Source organism: Phyllobates terribilis, unplaced genomic scaffold, assembly GCF_046119375.1.
Source record: "Phyllobates terribilis strain yellow unplaced genomic scaffold, ASM4611937v1 Scaffold_8__6_contigs__length_399053987, whole genome shotgun sequence".
In the NCBI taxonomy this organism is placed as follows: domain Eukaryota; kingdom Metazoa; phylum Chordata; class Amphibia; order Anura; family Dendrobatidae; genus Phyllobates; species Phyllobates terribilis.
In genome coordinates, this window is record NW_027362768.1 from 190174677 (window position 1) to 190193130 (window position 18454).

Sequence of the window (18454 nt, forward strand, 5' to 3'; positions counted from 1 at the left end):
GTGATTTATAAAGAGATGGCAATAAATTAATCAATGATAATATGTTAATATCTTATATTTAGTAACTATGTAAAGTACAAAGGAAAGAAATACATGGAAAATGTTCCATACATATGTTTTTGTGTTATGTATGTGTTTATAGTGTTATATACGTGTTACAAATGCCAAGATGGAGTAAAACTTAAGGTATTGGCATATGTAAAACATGTCTAACACAATGGTGTTATATAAGTGTGATATATGCCAAGATTTTAAGTTTAAAGATGTTTAAGTGTTAAAAGGAACCTGTCAACACAATTTTGTAATGTAAAGTACAGACACGGCTGTAATACTGATTACATTGATTAATTTGGTGAATAAATCCACTTTGTGGTTCTTCTTTAATCAGCATTTTAAGTTTTCTGCTAATTAGATGCACAGGGGCCGGACTGTGCACTGGGTCTTCTCCTCTCTGTCTATGATTCTCCAGCCCCTCTGCCTGCCTCCTGTCTGTGATTCCCCAGCTCTCCACCTGCCTCTTGTATATTATTTCCCAGCCCCTTCACCTGCCTCCTGTCTGTAATTCCCCACCCCCTCCAATCTGTGATTGTCCAGCCCCTTCACCAGCCTCCTGTCTGTGATTCCCCACCCCCTCCAATCTGTGATTGTCCAGCCCCTCCACCAGCCTCCTGTCTGTGATTCCTCACCCCCTCCAATCTGTGATTGTCCAGCCCCTCCACCAGCCTCCTGTCTGTGATTCCCCACCCCCTCAAATCTGTGATTGTCCAGCCCCTCCACCAGCCTCCTGTCTGTGATTCCCCACCCCCTCCAATCTGTGATTGTCCAGTCCCTCCACCTGCCTCCTGTCTGTGATTCCCCACCCCCTCCAATCTGTGATTGTCCAGCCCCTCCACCTGCCTCCTGTCTGTGATTGTCCAGCCCCTCCACCTGCCTCCTGTCTGTGATTCCCCACCCCCTCCAATCTGTGATTGTCCAGCCCCTCCACCAGCCTCCTGTCTGTGATTCCCCACCCCCTCCAATCTGTGATTGCCCAGCCCCTCCACCAGCCTCCTGTCTGTGATTCCCCACCCCCTCCAATCTGTGATTGTCCAGCCCCTCCACCTGCCTCCTGTCTGTGATTGTCCAGCCCCTCCACCTGCCTCCTGTCTGTGATTCCCCACCCCCTCCAATCTGTGATTGTCCAGCCCCTCCACCAGCCTCCTGTCTGTGATTCCCCACCCCCTCCAATCTGTGATTGCCCAGCCCCTCCACCAGCCTCCTGTCTGTGATTCCCCACCCCCTCCAATCTGTGATTGTCCGGCCCCTCCACCTGCCTCCTGTCTGTGATTGTCCAGCCCCTCCACCTGCCTCCTGTCTGTGAATCCCCACCCCCTCCAATCTGTGATTGTCCGGCCCCTCCACCAGCCTCCTGTCTGTGATTCCCCACCCTCTCCAATCTGTGATTGTCCAGCCCCTCCACCTGCCTCCTGTCTGTGATTGTCCAGCCCCTCCGCCTGACTCCTGTATATGATTCCCTCTCCCCTCTGCTGGACTCCTGTCTGTGATTCTCATGCCCTCCGCCTGCCTCCTCACTGAGATTCTGAGGCCCCTCCATCTGCCTCTGGTCTTTGATTCCCATGTCCCTCCATCTGCCTCTGGTCTGTGATTCACATGCCCCTGCCCCTCCGCCTGCCTCCAGTCTGTGATTCCTTGCCCCCTCTGTAGCACCCTGAGGATTCGGCTGCTACAGGGGTATTACACCTCAAGCCAGAGGTGTGGTATTCCACTCCCGGGTAAGGATGGAGTGTGGAACTGAGCTCAGTAGGCTGCATACACTACATACATCCCATTTCCGGGGGACAGATCGACGGTACTCCCACCAGTTTATGTGCAGGTACGACAGTGTCTGTCCCTGGCTGGAGTGGGAGGGGGGTGGAACATCCCAGTAGTGTAGGGGCAGATAGGGGGAGCAGTCTGGGTAAAGCTAGGAGCTCATTGGGTGCTGGTCACCTGAGCTCACACATAGAGGGAGTATATAAGGTGGGAACCATCTTAGATCAGGGTCAGACAGGCAGACAGCTACTAGTCAGTCTGTTGTAGAGGGTCAAGCAGTCCTGAAAGAAGAGAGAGAGGAGTCAGAAGGACCCAGAGGGGAAGAAGAGGGAACCCCAAGAGCCCAAATACAAGCAACAGGGTGAAGGGTTGGCACAAGGGTACCGGATCCCAAGCTGGTGGAGGGCACTAATCCTCAGCCAGAGACCGGAGGTTGTGGGCAGGATCTGCCACGACCCCCCACTAAATCCACCAGGAAGGCAGACCAAGTATAGGGTCAGGGAACACAGAAGAGGTGTACCCACCAAGAGACCCGAGGGAGCCGGACATAGGTGGATCCCTGGTGGGGAAGGCCAGAGAAAAGGAACGTCAGAAAGGGAGCTCAGGATCACGCTCCAGAATTACCTGGGGGTTGGCCGAGTCCAGGACCTGGTGGACGCAGCACGGCTCGGGCGGTCACTCAAGGCCGGAGTGACCAGAACAACAGCAGTAAGTAAAAACCCTGAACTGCACAGCCCGACTCTGAGTCTTAATACCATCCTCACTGCACCACCACAACCACCACCCTCTACAACTGACCCCCTGAGGCTATACCCCTCCCGTTGGGAGTTATACTATCAGAAGCTGCACACACACCACCAGCCTCAGCGGACCCTGCTGCAGCGGCGGCCGTATTGACCGCAAATCAACGGGTGGCGTAGTCGACACTAAAGAACATCCAGCAACATCTGTAGGACTGCCACACACTGAGCTTGACACCCTGGGCACGGACCGGGTCACCGCCACTCGGAGACTACAACCCCCATCTGATCCGGCTCCGGGTATCCCCCAAACAACACTGGCCCAGGGGGCGCGTCAACTTTGGCGTAGTCGGCAGGATTACGTGCCCGCAACAACCGGGTACTGCGTGCCTGAAGAAAAGTTCACCGTTACCTCAAAAAGAAGTCTCCCGCCGGTTCCGGAGGGTCCCCGCCAATGGACCCCATCACAGGTCGTTTCCCGCCGGTTGTCCGCCATTTGCAGCTTTTTCCCGCCATCCATGGAGTTTCCCGCCACTGGGAGACGATTCCCGCCATTTCCAAAGATTTCCCGCCTTGGAAGAGCGGACGCCATTATGGGCGTGCCAGAGGGTGGCAAAAGGCCACCTCCCATCGTGGGCCAGGTCGAAGAATGGCGCCAAAAGCGGAAACCGCGCCCACCAACAGAGACTGTGATGCTAGAGATGTCGATCAGCGTGAGAGAACTGCCCCTGGAACTGACAATCACAAAGTTGCCCCGGGACCACCTTCAATGTGGGCGGAGACAGAACAAAACAGAGAAGATGGGTGCAGCCTGGAGGAGTCTGGAGAGAGCGCACCCGGAGACAAGAAGTCTGGAGAGGACTCCGGAGAAGTCGTACCCGGAGATGGAGGGAGAGACAGGCAGCACCGACCCAGTGGTCAGGAGCCTGCTGCAAGCAACAACCCCACTAGGCTTAGTGGAGATCCTAGCACAGCTCCCCCGAGACCGGGAGTGTGCACAGACCGCGCTGGAGGGCCTCGCACGGAGGATGGCCCAGGTGCAGCAAGACACGCTGACGGAGTGGAGCCGTGAGATGGCCCAGCAGACCGGAACCCGTCAGCGGAGCACGCCACCCGAGACGAGGAGACAGACCGCCTCTGAGGATGGTGCAGGAGGAGTGAAGGCCGGAGACGGCGCCGAGGAGGGAGCTGAACGGACGGAGGCAGGTAAAAGGGACGTCACTACCCCGAGCCGAGAAACCGTGTACCTGTCCCAGCTCCCCGTCGCAGAGCCCGAAATTCCCCCTGCCGTGCCCGTCGCTGCATCGTCACCGTGCCAGACTAGGCCTCAAGTAGAAGCCGCGGCCGCGACCCCTGTGACGTCATACGCCTCGACCCTGAGCGCGGCGAAGCAGGAAATACCATCGGCCTGGTTGCAAGGTCTAGTACCTCCGGGCGCCGCAATTCCAACAGCGCCCCCTACCTCCGCGGAGCCACCGGCCTGGTCGCAGGGCCGAGTACCCCCGGGCGCCGCCGTCTTCACGGTGCCCTTTACGTTCAGGGTACCCCAGGCCTGGTCGCAAGGCCTGGTCAATCCGGGCGCCGCTTCCACCACCGCGCCCTCAACATCTCGAGTGCCGCGCCTGGGCGAAGATCTATTTGCCCAGCACACGTGCCCGGATGGGCAGCCCTTTGTATGGCCCCAGGAGTATTACCAACTGGAACTCCAAAGAGCAAGGCCCCTGTGCGAGCCCCTGATTCCGGCTCCGAAGCCCGTCAGGAGAACCCCGCTCCCGCTAGAAGAAGCACAATTCGAGTGGGACCCCACCGGAGGAGACCTCATGGGGTTCACTCAAGAAACGCGGGCAGCTGCAGCAGAGCGAGTGGAGTGCTGCCGCCAGCAGTTGGCAGCCTTTGAGCAAGAGCGGAAAGAGAGGCGGATCCGTGAGCAGCCGCTGCAGGAACAGAGCGCAGGGCAGAAGAGCCGGACCAGGAGGAACCCCCGTGCAGCTCATGGTCCCCGTACCACCGGGACTGTGATTAAATTCAACCTGCAGCATGGGTGGGGCTTCATAAGAGACCATCATACCCCCGGCGACGTCTTTGTAACCCGCAGAGACGTAGAGAGCCATCTGCCGGAGGGACACAGAGGTCGTGACCTGTACGTAGGGGACGAGGTCACGTTACCCTACGCCCTCCATGTGCATCGCCTGACGGAGGAGGAGCTACGGTGTGAGGAGGAGCAAGAGGACCCGGACGGGTCTGAAGATAAAGAAGGAGCAGGAGGACGCCGTCGTTAAAGTACGGTAAAGAGACTGTAAATAGTTACCTGTCGGGGTACAGTGAACTGTTGCTGCTTTAAATATGTCCCCGTTGGGACAAGTGTGAACTGTTCCAGTGTGTCCCATCTCCCCACAGGCTGAGGACTGTGAGCAGCCATCCCTTATTCCCCACTGGCCGAGGACTGAGAGCGGCCATACTTTCCCCTTGTATATAGTTGCGCTTTCTAAGGCGCCCCCTACCGGTTTTATAGGAAACTGTTGTTTTTCTTGAAGAGACTGTCGCACTTTACCCGGTCACAAGTTGCACCGTGGCCGGAGGAACAAGAATGTTATTTATAAAAAGTTTTATGCTGATAGTATATATGATGTTTTATATGTTTATGTTTTATGAAAAAAAATTGTATGTTTATGGATGTGACGCGCCCCCTGGGCCATGTTGTTAGGGATACCCGGAGCCGGATCAGATGGGGGTTGTAGTCTCCGAGTGGCTGTGACCCGGTCCGTGCCCAGGGTGTCAAGCTCAGTGTGTGGCAGTCTTACAGATGTTATTAGAGTTCTTTGTGTCGACTACGCCACCCGTTGATTTGCGGTCAAAAGGCCGCCGCTGCAGCAGGGTCCGCTGAGGCTGTTGGTATGTGTGCAGCTTTGGTAGTATAACCCCCAACGGGAGGGGTATAGCCTCAGGGGGTCAGATGTAGAGGATGGTGGTTGTGAAGGTGCAGGATGAATCAGCAAGAAGACTCAGAGTCGGGCTGTGCAGTTCAGGGGTTTTTACTTACGGGTGTTCTTATGGTCACTCTGGCCTGAAGCGACCACCCGAGCCGTGCTGCGTCCACCAGGTCCTGGACTCGGCTAACCCCCAGGCAGTTCTGGAGCGTGGTCCTGAGCTCCTGTCTGACTTTCCCTCTCTTCTGGCCGTTCTCACCAGGGATCCACCTATGTCCGGCTCCCTCGGGTCTATTGGTGGGTACACCTCCTCTGGGTTCCCTGACCCTATACTTGGTCTGCCTTCCTGGTGGATGTGGTGAGGGTCGTGGCAGATCCTGCCCACGACCTCCGGTCTCTGGCTAAGGCGTGCTTTTCTCTCTGCCAGCTTGGGATCCGGTACCCTAGGTGCCAACTCTTCACCCTCTGATCTAATTTTGGGTTCTTGGAGTTCCCTCTTGTTTTCTCTGGGTCCTTCAGACTCCTCTCTCTCTCTTGGCCTTGGAGCTGGGCCCAGCCGGAACCACAACTCCCTGTCAGCCCTTCTGGCTGAGCTTCTCTGCTCTGCTCCTCAGGTTACACTCTGACAGACTGACCCTGATCTAAGATGGTGCCCACCTTATATACTCCCTTTATGTGTGAGCTCAGGTGACCAGCACCCAATGAGCTCCTAGCATTACCCAGACTGCTCCCCCTATCTGCCCCTACACTACTGGGATGTTCCACCCCCCTCCCACTCCAGCCAGGAACAGACACTGTCGTACCTGCACATAAACTGGTGGGAGTACCGTCGGTCTGTTCCCCGGAAATGGGATGTGTGTAGTGCATGCAGCTAACTGAGCTCAGTTCCACACTCCATCCTTACCCGGGAGTGGAATATCACACCTCTGGGTTGAGGTGCAATACCCCTGTAGCAGCCGAATCCTCAGGGTGCTACATTCCCCCCTGGTAAATCACAGCACGTCCTCGGGCTGTAAGATATAAAAAACATCCAAAACATACAATTTTTTTCATAAACATAAACATAGAAAACATCATATAGATATCATCAGCAATAAACTTTTCATATAAAACTTTTCATAAATAACATTCTTGTTCCTCCGGCCATGGTGCAACTTGTGACCGGGTAAGGTGCGACAGTCTCTCTTGGAAGAAAACAGTTTCCTATAAAACCGGTAGGGGGCGCCTTAGAAAGCGCAACTATATACAAAGGAAATATGGCCGCTCTCAGTCCTCGGCCAGGTATTAGGGAGGAATGACCGCTCTCAGTCCTCGGTCAGTGGGAATAGGGACACACGGGTTTCAGTTCAATCGGCTGGTCCCAACGGGGACTATATTTTAACTAGAACAGTTCTTATACCCTGACGGGTAACTATGTACAGGCTCTCTCTACCGTACTTCAACGACGGCGTCCTCCTGCTCCTTCTTTAGATTCTTCAGACCCGTCCGGGTCCCCTTGCTCCTCCTCACACCGCAGCTCCTCCTCCGTCAGGCGATGCACATGGAGGGCGTAGGGTCCTTTGGCACACTTGTGCCGGGTGAAGGTGACCTCGTCCCCTACGTACAGGTCACGACCTCTGTGTCCCTCCGGCAGATGGCTTTCTACGTCTCTGCGGGTCACAAAGACGTCGCCGGGGGTATGATGGTCTCTAATGAAGCCCCACCCATGCTGCATGTTGAATTTTATCACAGTCCCAGTGGCACGGGGACCATGAGCTGCACGGGGTTTCCTCCTGGTCCGGCTCTTCTGCTCCGCGCTCCTTATCTACATTTGCTGTTCCCGGACCCGCCTCTCTCTCCGCTCCCTCTCGAAGACCTCGAGCTGCTGGCGGCAGCACTCTGCACGCTCCGCTGCGGCCGCCCGAGTCTCCTAAGTGAACCCCATGAGGTCTTCTCCAGTGGGGTCCCACTCGAACTGTGCCTCCTCCAGCGGGGGCGAGGTCCTCTTTACGGGCTTCGGAGCCGGAATCAGGGGCTCGCACATGGGCCTTGCTCTCTGGAGTTCCAGCTGAATATACTCCTGGGGCCATATGAAGGGCTGCCCATCCGGGCACGTATGCTGGGCAAATAGATTTTCACCCAGGTGCGGCACTCTAGATGTTGAGGGCGCGTTGATGGTAGCGGCGCCCGGGTTAACCAGGCCTTGCGACCAGGCCTGGGGCACCTTAAAGGCAAAGGGCACCGTAAGAACGGCGGCGCCCTGGGTTACTCGGCCCTGCGACCAGGCCGGTGGCTCCGCGGAGGTAGGGGGCGCTGTTGGTATTGCGGCGCCCGGAGGTACTAGGCCTTGCGACCAGGCCGATGGTATTTCCTGCTTTGCCGCGCTCAGGGTCGAAACGCGTGACGTCACAGGGGTCGCGGCCACGGTTACTGCTTGAGGCCTAGTCTGCGGCGGTGACGATGCAGCGACGGGCACGGCAGGGGGAACTTCGGGCTCTGCGACGGGGAGCTGGGGCAGGTACACGGTTTCTCGGCTCGGGGTAGAGACGTCCCCTTTACCTGCCTCCGTCCGTTCAGCTCCCTTCTCGGCGCCGTCTCCTGCCTTCATTCCTCCTGTGCCATCCTCAGAGGCGGTCTGTCTCCTCGTCTCGGGCGGCGTGCTCCGCTGACGGGTGCCGGTCTGCTGGGCCATCTCTCGGCTCCACTCCGCCAACGTCTCCCGCTGCACCCGGGCCATCCTCCGTGCGAGGCCCTCCAGCGCGGTCTGTGCACACTCCCGGTCTCGGGGGAGCTGTGCTAGGATCTCCAGCAGGCCTTCTGGAGTGGCGACCTGCAACAGGCTCCTGACCACTGGGTCGGTGCTGCCTGACTCTCCCTCCATCTCCGGGTAGGCTCTCTCTGGACTCTCCTCCAGACGTCTTGTCTCCGGGTGCGCTCTCTCCAGACTGCTCCAGGCTGCACCCATCTTCGTTCTCTTGTTCTGTCTCCGCCCACATTGAGGGTGGTCCCGGGGCAACTTCAGTTCCAGGGGCAGTTCTCTTACGCTGATGGACACTTCCAGCATCACAGTCTCTGTTGGTGGGCGCGGTTTCCGCTTTTGGCGCCATTCTTCGACCTGGCCCACGATGGGAGGTGGCCTTTTGCCACCCTCTGGCACGCCCATAATGGCGTCCGCTCTTCCAAGGCGGGAAATCTTCGGAAATGGCGGGAATCGTCTACCAGTGGCGGGAAACTCCGTGGATGGCGGGAAAAAGCTGCAAATGGCGGACAACCGGCGGGAAACGACCTGTGATGGGGTCCGTTGGCGGGGACCCTCCGGAACCGGCAGGAGACTTCTTTTTGAGGTAACGGTGAACTTTTCTTCAGGCACGCAGTACCCGGTTGTTGCGGGCACGTAATCCTGCCGACTACGCCAAAGTTGACGCGCCCCCTGGGCCATGTTGTTAGGGATACCCGGAGCCGGATCAGATGGGGGTTGTAGTCTCCGAGTGGCTGTGACCCGGTCCGTGCCCAGGGTGTCAAGCTCAGTGTGTGGCAGTCTTACAGATGTTATTAGAGTTCTTTGTGTCGACTACGCCACCCGTTGATTTGCGGTCAAAAGGCCGCCGCTGCAGCAGGGTCCGCTGAGGCTGTTGGTATGTGTGCAGCTTTGGTAGTATAACCCCCAACGGGAGGGGTATAGCCTCAGGGGGTCAGATGTAGAGGATGGTGGTTGTGAAGGTGCAGGATGAATCAGCAAGAAGACTCAGAGTCGGGCTGTGCAGTTCAGGGGTTTTTACTTACGGGTGTTCTTATGGTCACTCTGGCCTGAAGCGACCACCCGAGCCGTGCTGCGTCCACCAGGTCCTGGACTCGGCTAACCCCCAGGCAGTTCTGGAGCGTGGTCCTGAGCTCCTGTCTGACTTTCCCTCTCTTCTGGCCGTTCTCACCAGGGATCCACCTATGTCCGGCTCCCTCGGGTCTCTTGGTGGGTACACCTCCTCTGGGTTCCCTGACCCTATACTTGGTCTGCCTTCCTGGTGGATGTGGTGAGGGTCGTGGCAGATCCTGCCCACGACCTCCGGTCTCTGGCTAAGGCGTGCTTTTCTCTCTGCCAGCTTGGGATCCGGTACCCTAGGTGCCAACTCTTCACCCTCTGATCTAATTTTGGGTTCTTGGAGTTCCCTCTTGTTTTCTCTGGGTCCTTCAGACTCCTCTCTCTCTCTTGGCCTTGGAGCTGGGCCCAGCCGAAACCACAACTCCCTGTCAGCCCTTCTGGCTGAGCTTCTCTGCTCTGCTCCTCAGGTTACACTCTGACAGACTGACCCTGATCTAAGATGGTGCCCACCTTATATACTCCCTCTATGTGTGAGCTCAGGTGACCAGCACCCAATGAGCTCCTAGCATTACCCAGACTGCTCCCCCTATCTGCCCCTACACTACTGGGATGTTCCACCCCCCTCCCACTCCAGCCAGGAACAGACACTGTCGTACCTGCACATAAACTGGTGGGAGTACCGTCGGTCTGTTCCCCGGAAATGGGATGTGTGTAGTGCATGCAGCTAACTGAGCTCAGTTCCACACTCCATCCTTACCCGGGAGTGGAATATCACACCTCTGGGTTGAGGTGCAATACCCCTGTAGCAGCCGAATCCTCAGGGTGCTACAGATGTTTATTCTTTTACAGCCCGAGGACGTGCTGTGATTTACCAGGGGGGAATGTAGCACCCTGAGGATTCGGCTGCTACAGGGGTATTACACCTCAAGCCAGAGGTGTGGTATTCCACTCCCGGGTAAGGATGGAGTGTGGAACTGAGCTCAGTAGGCTGCATACACTACATACATCCCATTTCCGGGGGACAGATCGACGGTACTCCCACCAGTTTATGTGCAGGTACGACAGTGTCTGTCCCTGGCTGGAGTGGGAGGGGGGTGGAACATCCCAGTAGTGTAGGGGCAGATAGGGGGAGCAGTCTGGGTAAAGCTAGGAGCTCATTGGGTGCTGGTCACCTGAGCTCACACATAGAGGGAGTATATAAGGTGGGAACCATCTTAGATCAGGGTCAGACAGGCTGACAGCTACTAGTCAGTCTGTTGTAGAGGGTCAAGCAGTCCTGAAAGAAGAGAGAGAGGAGTCAGAAGGACCCAGAGGGGAAGAAGAGGGAACCCCAAGAGCCCAAATACAAGCAACAGGGTGAAGGGTTGGCACAAGGGTACCGGATCCCAAGCTGGTGGAGGGCACTAATCCTCAGCCAGAGACCGGAGGTTGTGGGCAGGATCTGCCACGACCCCCCACTAAATCCACCAGGAAGGCAGACCAAGTATAGGGTCAGGGAACCCAGAAGAGGTGTACCCACCAAGAAACCCGAGGGAGCCGGACATAGGTGGATCCCTGGTGGGGAAGGCCAGAGAAAAGGAACGTCAGAAAGGGAGCTCAGGATCACGCTCCAGAATTACCTGGGGGTTGGCCGAGTCCAGGACCTGGTGGACGCAGCACGGCTCGGGCGGTCACTCAAGGCCGGAGTGACCAGAACAACAGCAGTAAGTAAAAACCCTGAACTGCACAGCCCGACTCTGAGTCTTAATACCATCCTCACTGCATCACCACAACCACCACCCTCTACAACTGACCCCCTGAGGCTATACCCCTCCCGTTGGGGGTTATACTATCAGAAGCTGCACACACACCACCAGCCTCAGCGGACCCTGCTGCAGCGGCGGCCGTATTGACTGCAAATCAACGGGTGGCGTAGTCGACACTAAAGAACATCCAGCAACATCTGTAGGACTGCCACACACTGAGCTTGACACCCTGGGCACGGACCGGGTCACCGCCACTCGGAGACTACAACCCCCATCTGATCCGGCTCCGGGTATACCCCAAACAACACTGGCCCAGGGGGCGCGTCACCTCCAATCTGTGATTCCCGGCCCCTCTACCTGCCTCCAAATCTGTAATTCCCCAGCCCCTCCACCTGCCTCCAGTCTGTGATTCCCCCGGCCCCTCCTCCTGCCTCCAGTCTGTGATTCCCCCGGCCCCTCCTCCTGCCTCCAGTCTGTGATTCCCCACTCCCTCCAATCTGTGATTGTCCGGCCCCTCCTCCTGCCTCCAGTCTGTGACTGTCCAGCCCCTCCACCTGCCTCCAGTCTCTGATTGTCCAGCCCCTCCACCTGCCTCCAGTCTGTGATTCCCCGCCCCCTCCAATCTGTGATTGTCCGGCCCCTCCTCCTGCCTCCAGTCTGTGATTGTCCAGCCCCTCCACCTGCCTCCAGTCTGTGATTCTCCGCCCCCTCCAATCTGTGATTGTCCGGCCCCTCCTCCTGCCTCCACTCTGTGATTCCCCACCCCCTCCAATCTGTAATTGTCCGGCCCCTCCTCCTGCCTCCAGTCTGTGATTCCCCACCCCCTCCAATCTGTGATTGTCCGGCCCCTCCTCCTGCCTCCAGTCTGTGATTGTCCAGCCCCTCCTCCTGCCTCCAGTCTGTGATTGTCCAGCCCCTCCTCCTGCCTCCAATCTGTGATTGTCCGGCCCCTCCTCCTGCCTCCAGTCTGTGATTGTCCGGCCCCTCCTCCTGCCTCCAGTCTGTGATTGTCCGGCCCCTCCTCCTGCCTCCAATCTGTGATTGTCCGGCTCCTCCTCCTGCCTCCAGTCTGTGATTGTCCGGCCCCTCCTCCTGCCTCCAGTCTGTGGTTGTCCGGCCTCTCCTCCTGCCTCCACTCTGTGATTCCCGGCCCCTCCTCCTGCCTCCAGTCTGTGATTGTCCGGCCCCTCAAGACTGTGATTCCCGGCCCCTCCTCCTGCCTCCAATCTGTGATTCCCGGCCCCTCCTCCTGCCTCCAATCTGTGATTCCCGGCCCCTCCTCCTGACTCCAGTCTGTGATTGTCCGGCCCCTCCTCCTCCCTCCAATCTGTGATTCCCGGCCCCTCCACCTGCCTCCTGTCTGTGATTCCCGGCCCCTCCTCCTTCCTCCAGTCTGTGATTGTCCGGCCCCTCCTCCTGCCTCCTGTCTGTGATTGTCCGGCCCCTCCTCCTGCCTCCTGTATGTGATTGTCCGGCCCCTCCTCCTGCCTCCTGTCTGTGATTGTCCGGCCCCTCCTCCTGCCTCCTGTCTGTGATTGTCCGGCCCCTCCTTCTGCCTCCAGTCTGTGATTGTCCGGCCCCTCCTCCTGCCTCCAGTCTGTGATTGTCCGGCCCCTCCTCCTGCCTCCTGTCTGTGATTGTCCGGCCCCTCCTCCTGCCTCCTGTCTGTGATTCCCGGCCCCTCCTCCTGCCTCCTGTCTGTGATTGTCCGGCCCCTCCTCCTGCCTCCAGTCTGTGATTCCCGGCCCCTCCTTCTGCCTCCAGTCTGTGATTCCCGGCCCCTCCTCCTGCCTCCACTCTGTGATTCCCGGCCCCTCCACCTGCCTCCAATCTGTGATTGTCCGGCCCCTCCTCCAGCCTCCAGTCTGTGATTCCCGGCCCCTCCTCCTGCCTCCAGTCTGTGATTCCCGGCCCCTCCTCCTGCCTCCAGTCTGTGATTCCCGGCCCCTCTTCCTGCCTCCACTCTGTGATTCCCGGCCCCTCCACCTGCCTCTGACGCGCCCCCTGGGCCTGTGCTGCTTCTGCTGCGCAGGGGGATACCCGGAGCCGGATCTGCTGGGGATAGTAGTCCTCGTGGCGGTGACCCGGTCCGTGCCCAGGGTGTCAAACTAAGTGGCGATGTTTTTAGTGGCAGATGTGATATTGTTTGACTACGCCACCCGTTGAATGCGGTTACGAAACCGCCGCTGCAGGGCAGACCGCTGAGGCCGGTGGTACAGTTGTGCAGCGTGGGTAGTATAACCCCCAACGGGAGGGGTATGGCCTCAGGGCAGCGGACATGGATGATGGGGATAGCGGATTTGCACGCAGGCACCAGGAACCACTCAGAGACGGTGCGGTGTAGTTCAGGGTCTTTACTGGTGGCAAAGGTAGACCCTCCCGGGAGTACTGGCTAGCGATCGTGGCCTGGTCAGTCTGTGAGCAGACAGGATCTCCCCTGGCCAGGCGGAGTTGTAGGCCTCCCCATCTAATTGTACTCTTCTTGGCTACCTTGCTAGAAGCGGGTAAAAGTAGCCCACGTCCCTGAGTGTACCGTGTGGTGCTCACCCGTATGGCCGGTGACTCGGGGCCTTCTGGTAGCCTCCGCTCCACGACGGCGGTGCTGGTCCCTTGCGTGTGACCGTGCCTTCGGGTTTCTTGGCCAGAGGACCTGAAATCCCCTGCCGGTCGGTTTCTGCTGCTGGGTATGGAACAGTCCCCACAGCCTCGGACTCCGTGTCCGGTGAGATCTCTTCAGTCCGGACGAGCTCTACAGCTTCCAGTCCCGGACTCCTTTTATCACTGCTCCCACAGAGCTCCTGATCTTATTTTCCCTGTAACTGATCCACACCAGACCAGACTGTGTCTCTGTCTCTGTCTGTGTTCTTTTCTCTTACTAACCCCACCTCAGCCCCAGTTTATATAGGGGAAGTTCTTCCCCTCCCAGGACTGGGCAGGAGGTGTGGCATGCTTAGGATTCCTGACCAGGAGACCTCCCACCTGCTCACAGACGTAATATTGCTATTACTGTGGTAACCAGACCCCTGGGGTTCCACATTCCCCCCTAGTAAAATTTAGTACTCCGGGACTAAACATATTTTTGAAAACATAACAGGGTATAAACAGGAACAATACAATAAGGAAAAACATGTTAAAGTGGTCACGGCGTGTCCGCAACCGGGTGCAATTTTTGAAGCAAAAAGGGTGTCCATTTCACCAAAGAACAGGGAGCCGTAACCAGGTAGGGGTCTGTTCTGCCCCGAGTCTTTAACAGTCTTTAGTCCGTTCCTGGGTTACGCTCCAAACATATATACAACAGAGTTCTAGTAAATCCACAAAAGATACCTATAAAATAACTGGAAAAACATAATTATTTACAAGCAACAGTAAACAGGTAAATATTAATAAAACAGTCTAAACACTTTAGATCCTCCAACGTACGGGCAACTGGCCTCTAGTGGCCCTAGTAGACCTACGGAGCTGACTAACTGGTCCTGCACTACAGGGTGTAGGAGCTGTTAAAGGTAAGCTGGGCAGCTGTCTACGGACTCTTTGGCTCACTAGGGGCACGGCAGGCTCACTATAAGCAGAGGGTCGATTCTCCTGGTCTGCTTGTGTGGGGTCTTCTGCCTCCTGGACCGGCTGCTCTTCCAGCTCTACCTGTTTTTCCGTAGGCACTTGGGATGCTGGCTGGAGGAAGGTGAGGACGGGTACCACAACAGCGCCATTTACTTGTGTCCAAGACCGAGGGAAGTCTCCGAGTACAGTACTGACCATCTCTTCCCTTTCCTCTGCGGGTCGAGGGTTTTCGTGATCTTCTTCAGGGTTTCGTAGTTGCTCGGGACACTTCTTCAGGTGATCTCGGGAGACAATGGCTGTGGTTTCTCCTCCATCCTTACTGATTGTGCAGATTTTTGGGTTTTCATGGCTTGATGGCAGTACGGTGTACGGGTCCTTCTCCCACTGGTCGTCCAACTTGTGGAGCCGTCTTTTCCTCTTCAAGACCTGCTCTCCAGGTACCAGGGGAACAGCGGGAGCATGCTGGTTGTAAGTCTTCTCCTGTCTTTCTCTTGCTTGACAGAGACTTCGCTCAACGCTCTCCTGTACTTTCCGGTACTGCTGCTGCCTCTCTGTGTCCCAGTCTGCTTCTGGTGAAGTGTCCTCGGGTGTCAGGACTCCCATATCCAGATCAACAGGCAGCTTACCAGGTCTTGCTCTCATTAGGTAAGCCGGGGTACAGTTGGTAGAACCTACAGGGATGTGGTTGTATAGGTCCACCAGATCAGGCAGTTTCTCAGGCCACAGACTGCGTTCTTCCAGGGGCAATGTTTTCAGAAGGTCTATCACCACCTGGTTCATCTTCTCGCAAAGTCCATTGGTTTGCGGATGATAGGGTGTTGTTCTTATCTTCCGGCAGCCATACAGAGTGCAGAACTCCTGGAAGACTTCCGCTTCAAAGGCAGGTCCTTGGTCCGTCAGCACCTGCTCTGGGTATCCGTGTGGACGACAGAAGTGCTGCTGGAAGGCTCTAGCTGCTGTTTGAGCCGTTAAGTCCTTGACGGGGACTACAACCAAGAACCGGGAATAGTGATCCACGATGGTCAACGCATAGACGTAGCCACTTCTGCTGGGGGTCAGTTTTACATGGTCCAAGGCTACCAGTTCCAACGGCTGCCTGGTGACGAGGAACTGCAGGGGAGTCTTCTGGCTGGCACGGTCCTTCCTTCTTAGGTTGCATGGGCCACAGTCTCTGCACCACCTCTTGATGGTTCCTCTCATGCCTACCCAGTGGAACCGCCCGCGCAGCAGGAACTCCAGCTTCTTCCATCCGAAGTGCCCAGCTCCGTCGTGGTATGCCTCCAGTACCATAGCCGCGTCTCTTCTTGGCACCACTACTTGCCAGATCAGTTCATGCGTCCGGGAGTTAACCATTCTGCGGCACAACTTCCCCTTGTAAAGGAACAGTCGACTCTTCTCAGCCCACAGTTGCTTGGTCTCCTCCGGAGCGTCTGGGTCAAGGCGGGCATCTGGCTGAGTCAGCATCTCCTTCACCCGTTGGACGGCGGGGTCACTGTCCTGCGTTTCCGCCCAGTTGTAATGAGGTAAGGGGTTGAACGTAGTGGATTGCTTACCCCTTACACGGTGGGAATACTGGGTAGTCCCATGACGGTGAAACGCGGGGAGTTCAACTTCTTCCAATTCCTCTGGATCTTCCCCTACGTCCGGTAGGTTTGGCATTCTGGACAAGGCATCCGCGTTGGTATTGGAGCGTCCTGCCCGGTATTTGATCGTGAACTCATAGTTGGACAGGTGGGTCATCCATCTCTGCTCCAGGGCACCGAGTCTTGCAGTGTCCAGGTGTGTCAACGGGTTGTTATCCGTGTACACGGTGAACCGGGAAGAGGCGAGGTAGTGCTTAAAGCGTTCGGTGACTGCCCACACCACTGCCAGGAACTCTAGCTTGAATGAGCTGTAATTCTCAGGGTTTCTTTCGGTGGGTCGCAGTTTCCGGCTGGCGTAAGCAATTACCCGTTCTCTCCCCTGCTGGATCTGGGACAGTACGGCTCCTAGCCCGATGTTACTTGCGTCGGTGTAGAGGATAAAGGGCTGGCTGTAATCCGGGTACGCCAGGATTTCATCCCCCGTGAGGGCCATCTTCAGCTGGCGGAAGGACTCTTCTTCCAGCTTCTCCCATCTGAAGGGCGGCTTCTGGTTCTTGGCCTTCCTGGACTGGCCTATCAGGAGGTCCTGCATAGGAGCTGCCTTTTTGGTGAAACCGGGAATGAATCTTCGGTAGTAGCCTACCAACCCGAGGAACTGCCGCACTTCCTTTACGCTGGAGGGTCTTGGCCATTCCTTAATCGCGGTGATCTTATCAGGGTCGGGAGCCACTCCGTCAGCACTCACCACGTGTCCCAGGTACTGCACTTTTGGTTTTAGCAGGTGACACTTCGACGGTTTCACCTTCAGACCGTAGTTTGCCAGGGCTTCAAACACTTCCGCCAGGTGTTTCAGGTGGTCCTCGTAGGTTTTGGAATAAACTATAACATCGTCCAGGTACAGCAGGACCGTCTCAAAGTTTCGGTGTCCCAGACAGCATTCCATCAATCGTTGGAAGGTTCCTGGTGCGTTGCAGAGTCCGAACGGCATGCAGGTAAACTCGCTAAGTCCCATCGGGGTGGTGAATGCGGTCTTCTCCCGGTCCGCCTCTGCTACAGGAACCTGCCAGTACCCGCTAGTGAGATCCAAAGTGGAGAAGAAGTTAGCAGATTTTAAAGCAGCCAAAGACTCCTCTATCCTTGGTAAGGGGTACGCATCTTTGTGTGTGATACGGTTGATTTTCCGGTAATCTACACACATTCTCATGGTGTTGTCTTTCTTTTTAACCAAGACTAGTGGAGCTGCCCAGGGGCTACAGCTATCCCTGATTACCCCAGCCTCCTTCATGTCTCTAAGCATCCCCTTGGCGTGTTGGTAGTGTGCAGGGGGTACGGGACGATACTTCTCCTTTATGGGAGGATGGTCTCCCATGGGGATGTGATGTTCCACTCCCTTCACTCGCCCGAAGTCTAGCGGGTGTTTACTGAACACTCTCTCGTATTCCTGGAGCACCCGGTAGACTCCCTGCTTTTGGTGAGCGGGTGTGGAGTCAGTACCCAAATGCAGTTGCTGACACCAGTCCTCCATTTGTTGTTTAGAGCCGTTACCTTCCTCTGGATGAGATGGAGGCAAGGGTTCGACGGACTGTACAGAATTTTGGTTGATGGTATACAATTTGGCTAGCGTAGCATACCGGGGCAGGTACACTTCCCTCTTCCCGATATTTATTATGCGAACGGGCACCCTCCCATGGCGTACATCAACCACCCCCCGTGCTGTCAAAATGGTGGGCCTACTGTCTGAGTAGACGGGTTCTACCATTGCCTGGTAATCTCTACCTCTCAGACCAATAGCTGCCCGGCACCAAATCATCATTTCACTTTTCGGGGGCATGGCAATAGGGAAAGGGTCACACATTCTCACGCTAGCAATCTCACCACCGGAGAGTTCCACCTGTTGCCGTCGCATCAGTGCCCAGATCTCTTTTTGGAGCACTCGCTGCTGGCCGGAGCTGGCGTTCTTGGCAACCTGCTGTAAAATGAGAATCACCTCTGCAAGACAATTTTCAATCACATTAGTTCCTAGAGTTATCTTTGGGTGACTCTCGCGCTTTTCAATGTCCACAATGATCAGTCCCTGTGCTGCCAGTTCGACTTTACCGATTTTAATGGTCACCTCTTTAAATCCGATCTGTGGCACGGGCTGACCATTGCTGGCGATGATACTCAAGTCGTCGTCTGGGTAGCGGGTTATATCCGAGTCATTCCAGTACTGCTTGAAGAGCACGTACGGGATGGTGGTGACCTGTGACCCGGTGTCAAGTAGGGCACTCATAGGAATGCCATCCAGTACTAC

General features: G+C 56.4%; 1 protein-coding gene across 1 annotated transcript in view; it reads right to left on the bottom strand.

Moving 5' to 3' along the window:
- Positions 1–18454, bottom strand: part of ADGRL4 (adhesion G protein-coupled receptor L4) — a 226920-nt gene that overhangs the window by 195627 nt on the left and 12839 nt on the right. The window lies entirely within an intron of this gene.